General features: G+C 38.4%; 1 protein-coding gene across 2 annotated transcripts in view; it reads right to left on the reverse strand.

Moving 5' to 3' along the window:
• grm3 (glutamate receptor, metabotropic 3) overlaps positions 1-7,139 on the reverse strand; it is a 40,897-nt gene extending 33,758 nt beyond the window's left edge. The window contains exon 1 of one of the 2 annotated variants that reach the window (XM_016456473.1): positions 7,022-7,139. The gene's annotated coding sequence lies outside the window, so the exon portion shown is untranslated. Of the gene's footprint in view, positions 1-319; positions 375-7,021 lie in introns of those variants that run through there. The other variant, XM_016456474.1, reaches the window with a different exon arrangement.
• Positions 7,140-13,937: the final 6,798 nt, after the last annotated feature.

Genomic DNA, 13,937 nt, shown 5'->3' on the forward strand with positions numbered 1-13,937 from the left:
AATATTGAGAAAATCGCCATTAAAGTTGTCCAAATGAATTCTTAGCAATGCATATTACTAATCAAAAATTAAGTTTTTATATATTTACAGTAGGGAATTTACAAAATATCTTTATGGAGCATGAACTTTACTTAATATTCTAATGATTTTTGGCATAAAAGAAAAATTGATAGTTTTGACCCATACAATGTATTGTTGGCTATTGCTACAAATATACCTGTGCAACTTATGACTGGTTTTGTGTCCAGGGCCACATTTGTGACCTCATCTTGGCAACCTACAACCCAGTGGCGCTGTTGATATGTGCACAGTAGCCTACTGTAAGTAGCGCGGGAAGGAAACAAGCACCACAGAATGGGGGGATAAGACTCAGGTGGTTCTCTGGCGAAAAAAACAAACAAAAAACATGTAAATTTAACAACAGCTGGACAGAAGCCATATCGACAATGCACATACCTTTTGCAAAGTGTGTTGTACTGATTTTAATATCAGACATGGTGGAAAAATGACATTACAGCACATTAAATCACATTGGCACAATACCCAAATGTTGACAGGTAGCCTATGTTCAAATGATATCTCAAATTGTGTGGCATGGTGTTGGTTGGTATTACTTTTCTAGGTGGACATAGGCTACATAAACTTTCACCTAGTAGACATTGAAACAGGTGAAAATATCCCATAGACTGAAGAAAGGGTGGGGGGGATTCTTACTCTGTAATTTTGTCCTTTTTTATAATACAAATATCAATATTAAAGTTAATCTTATGCTTAAAACAAGAAAGAAAAAATCTGCAATGGGATATTTTACTTGCTACATTGAAGTTTTTATTTTTATATATCACACAACAACACACCAGCACCTAGGGCCGGGTTGAAAATATCATTTCCCGATTTTAATCGTTTTTCATTTTAATGAAGCGACAAATATTCTCAAATCCCAATTTGCAGCCGATGCGGGAAAGCTTCACAAAATATTATGAGCGTGTTTCTGTCCAATAATTGCACTAAGCTTTATACTTTGTTACTTTTGATATGAAACAAAGTCTCAGCTTTTATTTCTGTCAATTTTACCACGAAATTCAAAAGATAAATGACATTTTGGTGCTCTTTACTGTGACGTGACAGAACGCTGTAGTCGCCTCAGTTAGTTTAAATGGCAGCGCGAGTGCAGATGAACAGATCATCCCTTCCGCTTTACGTTACAGCACGAAATAAATATGACATCAGAAGGTATGTTGAGTGACAGTACAACTTACTGAACTTTATCTTAATTCATGTTATCACGTTTCAACTGCGGAAAGATGTCAATAAAACAATCTGTGGACAACATCATGGAACGCTACATTTACCTCAGTAGCCATTCAATGCAACTTAGCTCGTAAGTTAGCTAGCTAGAAAAAAATAGCTTAGTCTTAGAGAGTAACATTTTGGTAAATATACATACTTTATTAGATTCATTATATTTTTTAACCTGTTGAAGTAATATATATGTCAATAGTTTTTATGATAGCCACTATTTAAAAGTTTATATAATGAATTGGAGTAAAACGTAGGCCTATATATCATTAGAAAGTGGATATAAATACTGCCTTATGTGTACATTTAAATGTAACTTAATTTGAGTGCTGTTTATTAAAATAAAATATGTTTGATATTGATATCAATAGAATATTGATAAATAGCAATTGAATGTAATATATTCTGGGTTAAATTTAACCTTTAATATTATAGTAATGCATCAAGTGAGAAGGTTCCCAGTTTGCAGCATTAGTTGAGAGAATTATTTTTTTTTACTTAAGAAAAATGGACAAGTACATAAAATATTTCCAAAAGAACCAATATTGAAACAAGATCAGTATCAAATCGAATCGAGAGCTTGAAGTTGTGCAATCTGCAACCACATAGCAAAACCACTTTTGACACACAGTATTGAATGCACTATATGTTGCTGAATTCTTTTGTTAGATGCATCTGAAGACCGTTCGACGATAATAAATGTGTTGCAGATTAGAAAAAGACCTTTGAGCAACAATAGTAGAGGGACACAATTAAATATTAAAAATGCTTCTGTAACAGCTGTAAGGCCACTGATCCATAAACACGACACCGAGGTATAGCCGGGAAAAACTCCAAACGCAGCAAATCCAGAAAGCTGAGCGTGAGGACGAGTCCTGCAAGACAGAGTGACCTACAGCATGTTTTATTAGGACTTTTGTATGACTCGAAAGCAAGCCACGTTTCCTGAGATATGAAATGGAGTTGAGTGAGTTCGCCATTAATCGCATTCTATGGATTAAGATATTCAGAGAAGCCGGAGAAAGCAGAGAGATAAAGTGTATGTCAGGATGCTGTGACTCAGTGGGGGAAGTGGCCCTGCAGTGGCGACTTAGAGAAGCGCTGTCAGGAGCCATACACTGAAGCTGATAAAACACATCATTTATTTAGACACACACACACACACACACACACACACACACACACACACAAAATAGATAAATCTTCTGACACAATCAGTAGTAGACTCCTAAAGACAAAATAGTTAGTTTCATTTTGGGCTACATGCCCAAACTTTTCTAGTCAAACTGTGATCCCTCCTGCCAAGCCGTCGCTGTCAGTAATTACTATCATTAGAAAGTCTTCATTCCAGTCTAGAAGAGATGTACGTTACGCTATGTTTAACATCTCAGTCGTTTCAGATGTAGTCTGCTTCAGTCATTCAACATGCGCTGAAGGGGAATTTTAAGGCAGATACCGAATCCCCTGTTCATTGCTACCCCAAAACTGAACTATATGCTGTATATGTTTTATACTTTTAAAACCTCTTTTTTCCTCAGTTGGTCAGAACAAACGTGGCAGACTTGTTACTTGTTCAGATGACAATATCCAGTGAAAATTCTTATTTGGGTCATATATTCCAAGACGTAGGCTAGAATCTGTAATTGCGAAGTACAGTAAATATCCACACCGGTGCGGTGGTGACTGCCACACATTCCCCTCAAAACATTAGATTCATCGGCGCTGGAGCCGCGCCGATTCACAACCCACGCAAGCAAGATAATTCCGCACTCAGCTGCAATTCCAGGTTTTCAAACAGAGATGGCGACAAAGAGGCAAAACTTACGGACTGCAGCTTTAATAATAACAATAATAAACAAGTCATATGGGCCACTTTAATGATACTTTTACCATTTTATTTGTCATTTTGACAGCCCCAGTCCGCATTCACTGACATTACATTTAAAAGAGTGGCCAGCATATTCTTCAAAAATATACCCTCTGTGTTTTACAGAAGAAAGAAAATCATGCAGGTTTGATACAACATGAGAGTAAGTGAATTATGACAGAATTTTGGGTGAACTCTTCCCATAAGAGTTTAACTAATCTGACCTGGAGGAAGAATGAAATGTTCTCACACGAAAGGTTGTTACCTTCTTCGTTGTATTGCTCTTGTATCTGTTTTTCCACCAAAATAATCTGTGGCTGAATTTAAACCTAAACCTAATTGACGCCCCCTACTGTTGGGCTGCACTAGGAAAAAACATTCTGTACTCGTATAGTTTTATCATAATAATGTGTTAGCATCTGGTTTGAGATTCAGTTTGCTTTGTAAATGTGAGATTGTAGAGCTCTGTAGAGTGTAGAAGTGCTCTGCAGCAACAACGCTGCTCCTCCAAAACAGAAAAAAAACTACAAAGCTGTTCTTTTTGCTCAGAAATGGATTTACTTTACAGACTGCTGAAATCTCTGCATATCATTTTCTCTTTCTCTCTGCATGCACACAGACAGACACACACAAACATCTCTTTATTGATTTGATGCATGACTTATGCAACAGAATTGCTGTTTTGAAGGAGTCTGAAGAGGCTAGCCTACTTTATAAAATCACTTTCAGTGGGAATGCCACACTCTGGCAGCCACCGCGTGATGCATTTTTTACGTGCTCATTCTTCTCATCATGATCGAACGCTACTCTTTTACTCTTACACAATGATGCCTTTCAATGCAAATTTCATATTTTAGCAAGCCGAGAAGAGGGGAACACTTTGGAAGTGCGTGTTTGCATGCATATGCAGCCGTGCAGCATACCTGTGCTGCGTATGTAAGAATATTACAGCGCATTGATGGCATCTTTAGTGTTCAGCTCCATACTCTTTCCATATTAATGAATATGAAGGCAAGGCTTTTGAATGGGGCCTTGGAGTCTCTTACTAAAGCAGAATTTCTAACAGAGCTCTGCACCCATGGGCTTCGTCGCAGGGAAAAACGCAGTCTAACAAAGGTAGACTTCCTAAGCGGAGAGAGAACACATGCGTAGGAGGAAGAAAAATATAAGCACTCAGGATGCTTTAACGCTTATGGAGATAAACAGCATTCGCATCACTGAGCTCACAAATACTTCAGCTGTGTTCACAGTGGTTTACATGCCCGCCGTTTTTGGGTTGGACTTGTAATGCTGTTTGTCGCATGTTTTTGGTTTTTTGAAAATACATGTGTATGGTGACAAGGTCCAGAATGCAAAAAATCCATTGCTGCTTTAAGTTTATTCTATGTAATCATCAAAAAGTGATTTCTAATGTGTTTGTAATAGAGTGAGATCTCAGTCTCATTTAACACTCATCTGACTGATGGATAGCCAGCATATGTGCACGTCTAGTTATAGCGCGCTGGGCTGTGGAAGAACTTATTTACATGCGCTGAGCGGACCACACTGTTGAAAGGCTAATTATTACTGCACAGCACTTTACTGCATCATATTCAGTAAATGTAGCGCCGTCCGGTCTTATACAAGGCCATTCTGCATCTTATTAATTCAAACTCCCACACAAGCACACGTGTGTACAAAACGGCCCATTGCACAAACATGCATGCTGATGGAGAGAAGCACGCTTGTGCACACATGCATAAAATCTTGCAAATCCCAGCAGACAGTTTGAATAACAACTTTGACGCATGCTAATTAGCAAACGCTATTGTGTGCATGAACGTGCAGTTTTATTAGAAGCTGTAAATTTCATGCACATATGCATGGTTATAGAACGCATACACTCTGAGCTTTAAACACAACACACTCTCAGGCATTTCAGCAGGGCGGTCTGGTGTATTCAGTGCCAACTCCTCCAGTCTAATGACAATGATTTCTTTAGCGCACCCACATTCACACACAATCCACACATCATCGACTGATTTTCAGCCAGCATTTTAAAACAAAATATGTTGCAAATATTATGTTGGAAACTCTTTGGTGACTGTGAAAAGTTGTGATCATATATATATATATATATATATATATATATACACATATAGTTAGTTAATTAAATTATTATAATTTGATGAATATGTCAATCTATGAAAAATGAAGTATAATTTTATACATTATATTTATAATAATAAACTATTAGATTTCGATGTATTTTATATGTATTCCATACATTTAATGTGTGATTTGTATATTTGTATCTAGGAGAATACTAAAAAATAATAAAAAGTATTAAAATAAAAAACAAACAAACAACAACAACAAAAAACAAATATATTTTCGTTTTAAAAAAGGCATAATATATTCATGATGTATTCTACATATGATGTGTATTCTACATCAATATCTATATTTATTTATCTATCTATATATGTAATATATATATACATTAGTAGTTTTTATTATACATGCATATATATATATATATACACACACACATTAACAGTTTTTATTATTGTTCTATAAACATATATGCAAAACATGTGCGCATCATTACATTTATAGACCTTTAATGACGCACACTCTCCAGTGCAACCCTGGACGACACAGACATTCTTTGCCTTTATCACTGGCTGAGTTGAAGTGAAAGTCCCTTCACATGTGTGTACTCTATTCTGTAGTGTTCTCCAGCTTAACTACTTGTGCTAATTATCATTCCAAACGAGTTAAAGCCACACCTCTGTTGTGTGCAGAATATCAGAACATCATCAGGCTTTACAACCTCACATCTCACTATAACATTCATTGCTCCAACCCAACGCAACAGAGATATTAAAATTCAGCGCAGACCCCCAACGCAATAAATTATGAATCATCCTCGTCTTTTCTCTGGTTATTTTACAGATCCAGGTGAAGTCTAAAGCACAGCTGCCACACCGTTGCTGAAACGGACTGTAAGGATGCAAAACAAGACTAATTACAAGTGATTCTATTATTATTATATTGTTTATTATCCAAAGTGACTTAAATGTATGAGAATGAGAGAATGAGAGCAGTCCTCCTGGAGATACCAGAGATTATGTGTCTTGATCAAGGACAGAATGATTCATGTTCAAAAAAACTCTTAAGCTAAGAAAACCCTTACAATGAAAGGGGTTTAACTGGGCGCAGATATTTAACCACTAGACAACACTACCACTTTTTCCAGATTTCCTAAACAAGCACATGTAAATCAATATTTTTGTAAAAATAAATGCAAGACCCAGAGGCCATACAAAACTTCTGGACATTTTTTTCCAGGAGTATCCCAGTGAGTTCTGAAACACTGTTTTCTTGTGTTTTTTCCTTGTAGTGTTTTCTCGATCGATTCACACAAAACATACAGAACATTTTATGGGTAAGATGTATGCATAAGATATATAAAAACATTTTACCCAGTGAGTTATGATTCACTTTGGAATTCAAAGTGGTTAAAGACTTTTACACGTTGCATCTGTGTAAACTAAGACGCATCTCTTACAGACACGATGAGCTTAGAAGCATGCAAAGTTTTCTCATGCAATCCTGGTGTCTTTTTAAACATTTTAGACCCCATATACAAGTTTAAAACATTTGTGAATAGTGTTTTGCCTTCATTTTTATGCATTACCATATACTCATAAATGAACAATGTCACATCAGCCCTGATTTATGAAGCTCAACTCTGCACTTTGGCTTATCTACAGCATCATTTCTCTTTGCATTCATTCCCATTCCATTTCTCCAGTGTTATAAAACAGCAGCAAAGCTTATTTAGTATTCTGTGTGAAAAAAATGCATTACCTCTGTTAAACATTCCTTTTGTCGGCAGTCTTGCATTTTTCCTCTTCTTTGCCGTATTTCAAACTGTTCCTTAACTCCGTTTGTGTGGGTCCGCACGCGGGGAGCGCAGCAGAGAGGCTGACAACACTGCCCTCACTCATCAGAGAGCGAGCGAGCGAGAGCTAGAGAGAGATGGAGGGAGAGGGAGAGAGAAATAGTGCCGTTGCTGTAGTAGAAAACACACACGGCTGGCATTTGGGATGCTGCCTCGCCTCAGGATGCTTCTGTCTCCTAGCAACAACAATCGATCTGGAGAGGATGCGTTTTTTATTGGCCAAAGAGAGAAAACTCACCTTTAAACAATTAATACGAGTTGCACGCTCAAACAGATAAAGATCAGCAACCTAGATAATGCATTTGAGAGGTTGGGAGGTATAGAGAGAGGAAGAGAGAAAGCAACAAACATTACCTACAGGAGCACATGGTCAGCGTCTCAGGTGTGCTATGATTCTGTCCGTAGTCATAATTGGGTATTAGTTATATTAATACATACAGTAGATCAACATTATGAATTGCATGTGTATTTTTCAGATCTATTCAAATGCATGTTTATGAGTGGGGTATCAGCGACTGTGTGAAAGGAGCTCTGTGTGAAAGGTAATTGTTTAGATAACCAATTTAACATCTACAATATGTCATCTTTATTGTGTGTGGCTACTCTCCTGTCTCATTATGCTGACCCTATTGAGACGCCCGGACACTTGTAAACACTTGAGCATGTTGTGCTTTAGAGTGGAGGATGAGCAGTTAGATTTCTGTCCTTCAATACTAATCCATTCTGTCTCAGACGTGATGTCAACGAGGTCTGTCGGGTGTCATTAAAATGCAAGTATTTAAGCCTGTGGTTCCCCTCGAATGGGCTGCAATTGGACAGAGCAAAGGCACATGCTTGGTTGCACTTGTGTGTGTGGCGCTCTGCTTTGTCCACACTTTACTGCATGAGAAACACAAAATGTTCATTTGTGGAGGAAAAAATTTAATAATTGATTCACTCTTATTATTTATGCCTTTTTTCAAGTCGGTGTAGTGTGGAGTGGAATTCGGAAATGTGGATGTTTAATTTCTGTATTGTAAGAAACCACATACTGATTGTTTGTGTGTGTGTGTGTGTGTGTGTGTGTGTGTGTGTTTGTGATAAACTAGTTGGCATGCACGGTGTGGTGTTTAGCTAATGTTGTACAAGCACTGATGTGAGGCATTAATGCACACCGATCACACACAAACACACATTTACCTAGCTAAATGTGGACAATGACAGACTTCTAAATAAATAAATAAATAAAGATAGTAACACATTGAATTAAACATCTATTGTTTTTCTTTTAACAGGACATCCATAATTGTCATATCTAGTTTTGTTTTCAGGAATATTTTGTCGTTTTCATGTTTTATGGGGACATTCCATAGACGTAATGGTTTTCATACTGTACAAACTGTATTTTCTATCCCCTTACCCTAACCCTACTCCTAACCCTACCCCTCACATTAAACTTTCTGCTATTTTAGATTTTTTTTAAACTTCATTCTGTATGATTTATTAGCTTGATTCCTCATGGGGACCAAAAAATGTCCCCACAAGGTCAAAATTTTATGGCATTTACTACATTGATTATACACCCATAACGTAGGCAATACAAGGACCACACACACACACACACACACACCAGATCAGCTGTATTAGTCCGTCCATATGAGCTTAATATGAGTGTATCTTTATGTTAAGGTGCCTTTTCTTTACATTATCGACATGGTTTACGTCTTTATATGCATTCATACATTATAATATTTTACATTAGAGTTAATATTATGCACTTTTACAATATAAAAAAAGAGGTAAGGAGGTGGAGTCCAATCTTGAAACAATGTTTATGCCATTTTAATGGTGACCTCCAATAGTGAGTAATGCATATCAAGGGGAAAGGAAATTGGCAGCATTTATTAATACCACGCCGGGTCTGCCGCTAAACAAATGAGACTTGAGAGGAATTATTTGAGCAAGGACCCTCCGGGGTGTGCTGTTAGACCCCCTCCATTTCCCTCCCTCCCTCTCACTCTCTCTCTCTCTCCTTCTTTCTCACTTTCTCTCTCTCTCATTCTCTGGTTCTGTCCTCTAAAAGTGACAGATGATCTAACGGGCCGTTTACAGCTACATATGAGATTTACAAATGTGCCAGTGTTATTGCATGGGGATGCATGTTGCTGGGAATGAGTAGTGACTTCCAGATGGAAGACTTTTATGAGTCGCCTACCGATGTGAATTATGTAACCTCTCTGTCGTTGCTTAATATCTCTATTGAGGCATGTAATCGCCAATTTTGTAAGTCCTTGCTGGGTGTTCTGAGGTGGAATATGTTGTGTTTATACAAATGAAGCATAATGATCTATAAATAGGTCTTCGGGAAAAGCATTACTAATAATACAGTGCATATTACTGTGACTAATGAACATGTTTCATGTAAGACCCCATTATATCAAAACTGGAGTTTTGTAGCTTTTTTGTTAATGTTTGTTAGCTGTGAGGTCTATAAGCTAGTGTACTCCTTAAAGTTTAAAACAAAACAAAATATATATATATATATATATATATTCTTTTTCTTTCAGGCTCCAAATATTATTTCCAAGTCAGATTTTGCTGGGTTTTGATGTAAACTTTTTTTTCTTTCTTTGAAATATATCCTGTCCCTATTTTTTTAACATTCCTTTTCATTTCATCATTGTCCACCCCTTCAACATGACTTTAATTTTGACTTTAACGTCATTCAACAATTTATTTAGAGTAAGTAGTACTGCTGTAGCTTAATAATAATAATAATAATAATAATAGTTTTGTTTAATTTTTATTTAGTATTTAATTTGAAAAAGTATAAGCTACCTATCAAAACAAACGGCATGTTGACATAATATAGCTGAATGTGTCCCAAATCAGATTTTTTCCCCCTCACTTGACACAGATTTCAGTGACTGCATAGCAATGAATTGGAACAAAATGTTTGCAATCTGACATTTGACAGTGTGAACAGTCATGATTTTTACATGGTTATTTTATTTTATTTTTTTTACAAAGGATTGGAATCAGAAATAGGCACTTTAGTTTGGGGTGTAAATGTAGCCTAAGAGTGTAAATACAACATAGAGAGAGAAATGGTGTCTGAAGTATCTGAACATCCCAACTACGCACAACAATCAGTGCCTAAATGGATTGTCCTTGACCTCTCTTCGATTCATCTGAATAAGAGTGAGCGCTATGATCAGCCTGTCAATCAAAGCTGTTTCCCAGTGTAGTTTCTCAGAGCCCTGCTGCTGGTACCACAGCTTTGATGGATGCCTCTAAAGCAACAGTCTCCTCTCCACACAGGCCCTCTGAAGAATAGAGGCTTTGTACGTTTGCATGGACAGAACTGCTTTGTTTGGTCAAACGCCTCTCTCTCTTTCTCTCTCTCTGTCTCTCTCTCTCACACACACACACACACACACACACACACACACACACACAAACAAACACAAATGTACACACAAACACCCATACACAGTAAAGCCAGATCAGGTGCCTCTCCATATTGTCCAGCTGAGTTGTTGGTAAAAGAGAGGAGGGGGGAGGAAGTAAAAAGTGATGTGTGGGATTAGAAACCGAGGGAGGAGGAAAATAAAGAAAAAGTAAAAAAAAAAGAAAAAAAAGAAAAAGGAAATTGGAAAGGAAAAGTGGAATTTTGGTAAGAAAAGGGATGGGCAGATGGGATGGAAGGGAACTACAGAAAAGGGAAGGAAGAAAATTAAATGAACAAAAGAAAGGAATAAATAGGGAGAAGGGAAATAGACAAGAAAAAGTTGGAAAGGAAAGTAGTAAATTTGGTAAGAAAAAAAGGAATGGACAGATGAGATGAAAAGTAAGGAAGAAACAATGTAAACAACAAACAAATGATAGAAGGGACAAATTAACAAACAAATGGAGGAAGGAGGTAAGGAGCAAGTAAAGGAAGGAAGGAAAGAATTAACAAACTAGAAGAAAGGAAGAAATGAACAAGCAAACTAAGGATTAAAGGAAGGCACAAACAAACTAAGGAAGGAAAGAATGAACAAACAGGAAAAAGGAAAGAACAAACAAACAAAGAAGAGGAAGGAAGGAACAAAAATAAGGATGAAAAAGGAACAAACAAACTAAGGAAGGAAAAAGGAAGAGGAAGGAAAGTTATGTAAAAGAAAAGAAGGAATGACAGACATAAAGGTAAAAAGCCAAATGGATGGAGTAAAAGAAAGGATGGAAGGAAAGTAGCAATGAAGGAGAATGACGGTAGAAAGAAACAAATGGAGCAAGGAAAATGGGGAAAAAAAGGAAAGCAAAGTTACATAAAATAATGGAAGGAATGTCAAACAGAAAGGGAGGAGGAAAAAAGGAAGGACTGACAGAAATGGAAAGATAGGAAACAAAAAGGAAAGAAGCAAAAAGAAAGACAAAGGAAAAGGAGAAAGAATGAATGAAGGAAACGAAAACTTGAAGGAATGACAGAGAAGGAAAGGTAGGAAGAAACAAAATAAAAAGAAGAAATTAGTAAACTAAAGGAAAGGAAATGGAAAGGAAAAAGAAGCCCTCCCTCTCACACGTCCCCCCCCCCAGAGACGTTTTCATGTGAAGAATTAGAGTCAGTGTGAGAGAGTGAGAAATAGAGAGAGTTTAAAACTTCCCCCACATAGGGTGAGTACATCTGTTCCCCCTCTGTAGACATCCATGGCCTTAATGTTCAGCGAAGTCCACGTATTAATAGGATTATCAATGGCTCATTTATCAACTGCACAATGGCAGCCATGCTCCACTGATTGATTACTGTTCAGTGTGTGCACACACAGTCACTAGCCTTTCTGTGCCTCAGATCCACCATAACTAACCTATCAGTCCCATAAAAAACAACCTAAAAGCTTTTGAACATTTTGAACAAATTTTTAACTCTCTGCTGTTTATTTCGAGAGACTAAGTAACATGATGCCACCACCGACTGAAGAGACAAGATCAAGAGTTACCTTGACTTGACAAGATCTGTGAAGTACTGTTTCTGAGAATTCAGTACAAATTGTGACTTTGACTATGAGGTTGACTCATCTAACGCGTCTCTTTATAGTCACAAAGGAGCATCTTAATATTGTTAACTGGGTGTAGAAGATCACTACAAAAGCATCAAACATACACCTGCTGCGGGCTGTTTAGCTGTCTGTGGCCAGGGTGTGTGAAGGTGAGACGCCATGTGTCTGTTAATTTGTGGACTTTTTATGGCAATGACTGCAGGGTTGGACAATAATTAGTTTTGGTAACAGAGGCATGGAAACCAGATTGAGGCTGTAAAACACGAGAGCTCTCAAAGTATGCCAGTGATCTTAAAGAACAGGCTAGAATTTAAGCTTGTTTCCTGTGTGTAATGTTCAACTTTTTTACTCTGGCATTAAAGTGCCCCTATTATGGGTAATGAAATGTTCATATTTTGGTTTTGGGAGTCCCCAACAACAGGTTGACATGCATGCACGGTCAAAAAACACTTTCATTGTCTTATAATATGGATTTATTTTTACCTTACTTGCTCAACGACTCCCAAACGATTCGCTCAACGATTAATTTTTCCAAACCCCTCCTTTGCGTGACGCTAATCTGCGGTGATTGGTCCTTTGGTCTCATTTTCATTTAATCTTGCCTGTAATGCCTGATAAAGCAGCATTTGTGAGCGCAGTGCTGCTTTGTGTACAGCGTTACCAGGGAAACCGCTATTTTTACCTCTCCAAAAGTGGCACCTAGTGGCAAAGAATGAATTTGCATTTTCATAAAGACCAACTAGTGGGCGGGCAATATGCTAATGTTTCATGTTGACATCAGCATGAAACGGCTTGGGATTTGTGTTAAAAACGACTCGTTTCAATGATTCAGAGTTGACTCTTTCTTTTGTCACTTTAGATAGATAGATAGATAGACAGTTCCCCTTCAGGAACTCGAGCTGCGTCGAACGCTTTGGGAACGCCCTTGGCGAGACACCGTACTAAAGCCTGTGTGAAATCAGTCCAATAGCGAAGCGAGACGTCACGAAGCATAAAGGCACATCCGGCCAGCGCGCCTGTTAGCTTTTGCTCTTCAGCGAGCGCGTCTGTGGTGTGTGTGTGAATGTATGCAAAGCACTCAGTCAGTAAAACAAAGTTAAGTGAGAAAAACAATGTCAAAATCAAAAAAGAATGTGGCGAGCGGACGGCGTTTCAAGTCGTGTGTTCCTCCTTGCCCACGTTATATCTCGGGTGAGGATACACACGATTTGTGCGTCATCTGTTTGGGAGCGGAGCATGCACGGGCAGCTCTCGAGGGGGCTGCCTGCCATGATTGTGAGCTTCTCCCGCTCCGTGTGCTTCGCTCCCGCCTGGCCGTAGTGCAGACTGTTGTCATGGGGATCGCAAGTGGATTTAGTGGAGGGATCCGAGATGGGCTCGTCCTTATCTCGGTCCTCACCCGCTAGATCCACGGCCCCCTCTCAGGGAAGGTTTCTTCCCCCCGGAGAGAGGGCCAGGCGCTTCATACGCTTCATCCCGAGGAGGTTGATGTGATGAGCGTCGACACGGAGGAGATTGTGGACTCGCCACCACAGTCACCACAGTCTGAGGAGCTCGTGGAGGTTGTTACTCGTGCTGTAGCTAAATTAAATATCGAATGGCCAGCCGAGAAACAGGACGCTCGTCCCAAAAGCAAGTTGGACGAGCGTTTCCTTAGAGCAAGATTACAACCTTCACGTCGGGGCCTTCCATTTTTCCCCGATCTCCATTCCGAGCTTTCGAGATCGTGGGATAAACCGTATTCGTCCCAACTCTTTAGCCCCTCTGTTAATAATTATTCGAACATTACGGGGCTAAATGAGCA

The sequence above is a fragment of the Sinocyclocheilus anshuiensis genome, unplaced genomic scaffold, assembly GCF_001515605.1.
Source record: "Sinocyclocheilus anshuiensis isolate Anshui unplaced genomic scaffold, SAMN03320099.WGS_v1.1 scaffold679, whole genome shotgun sequence".
NCBI classification, from domain to species: Eukaryota; Metazoa; Chordata; class Actinopteri; order Cypriniformes; family Cyprinidae; genus Sinocyclocheilus; species Sinocyclocheilus anshuiensis.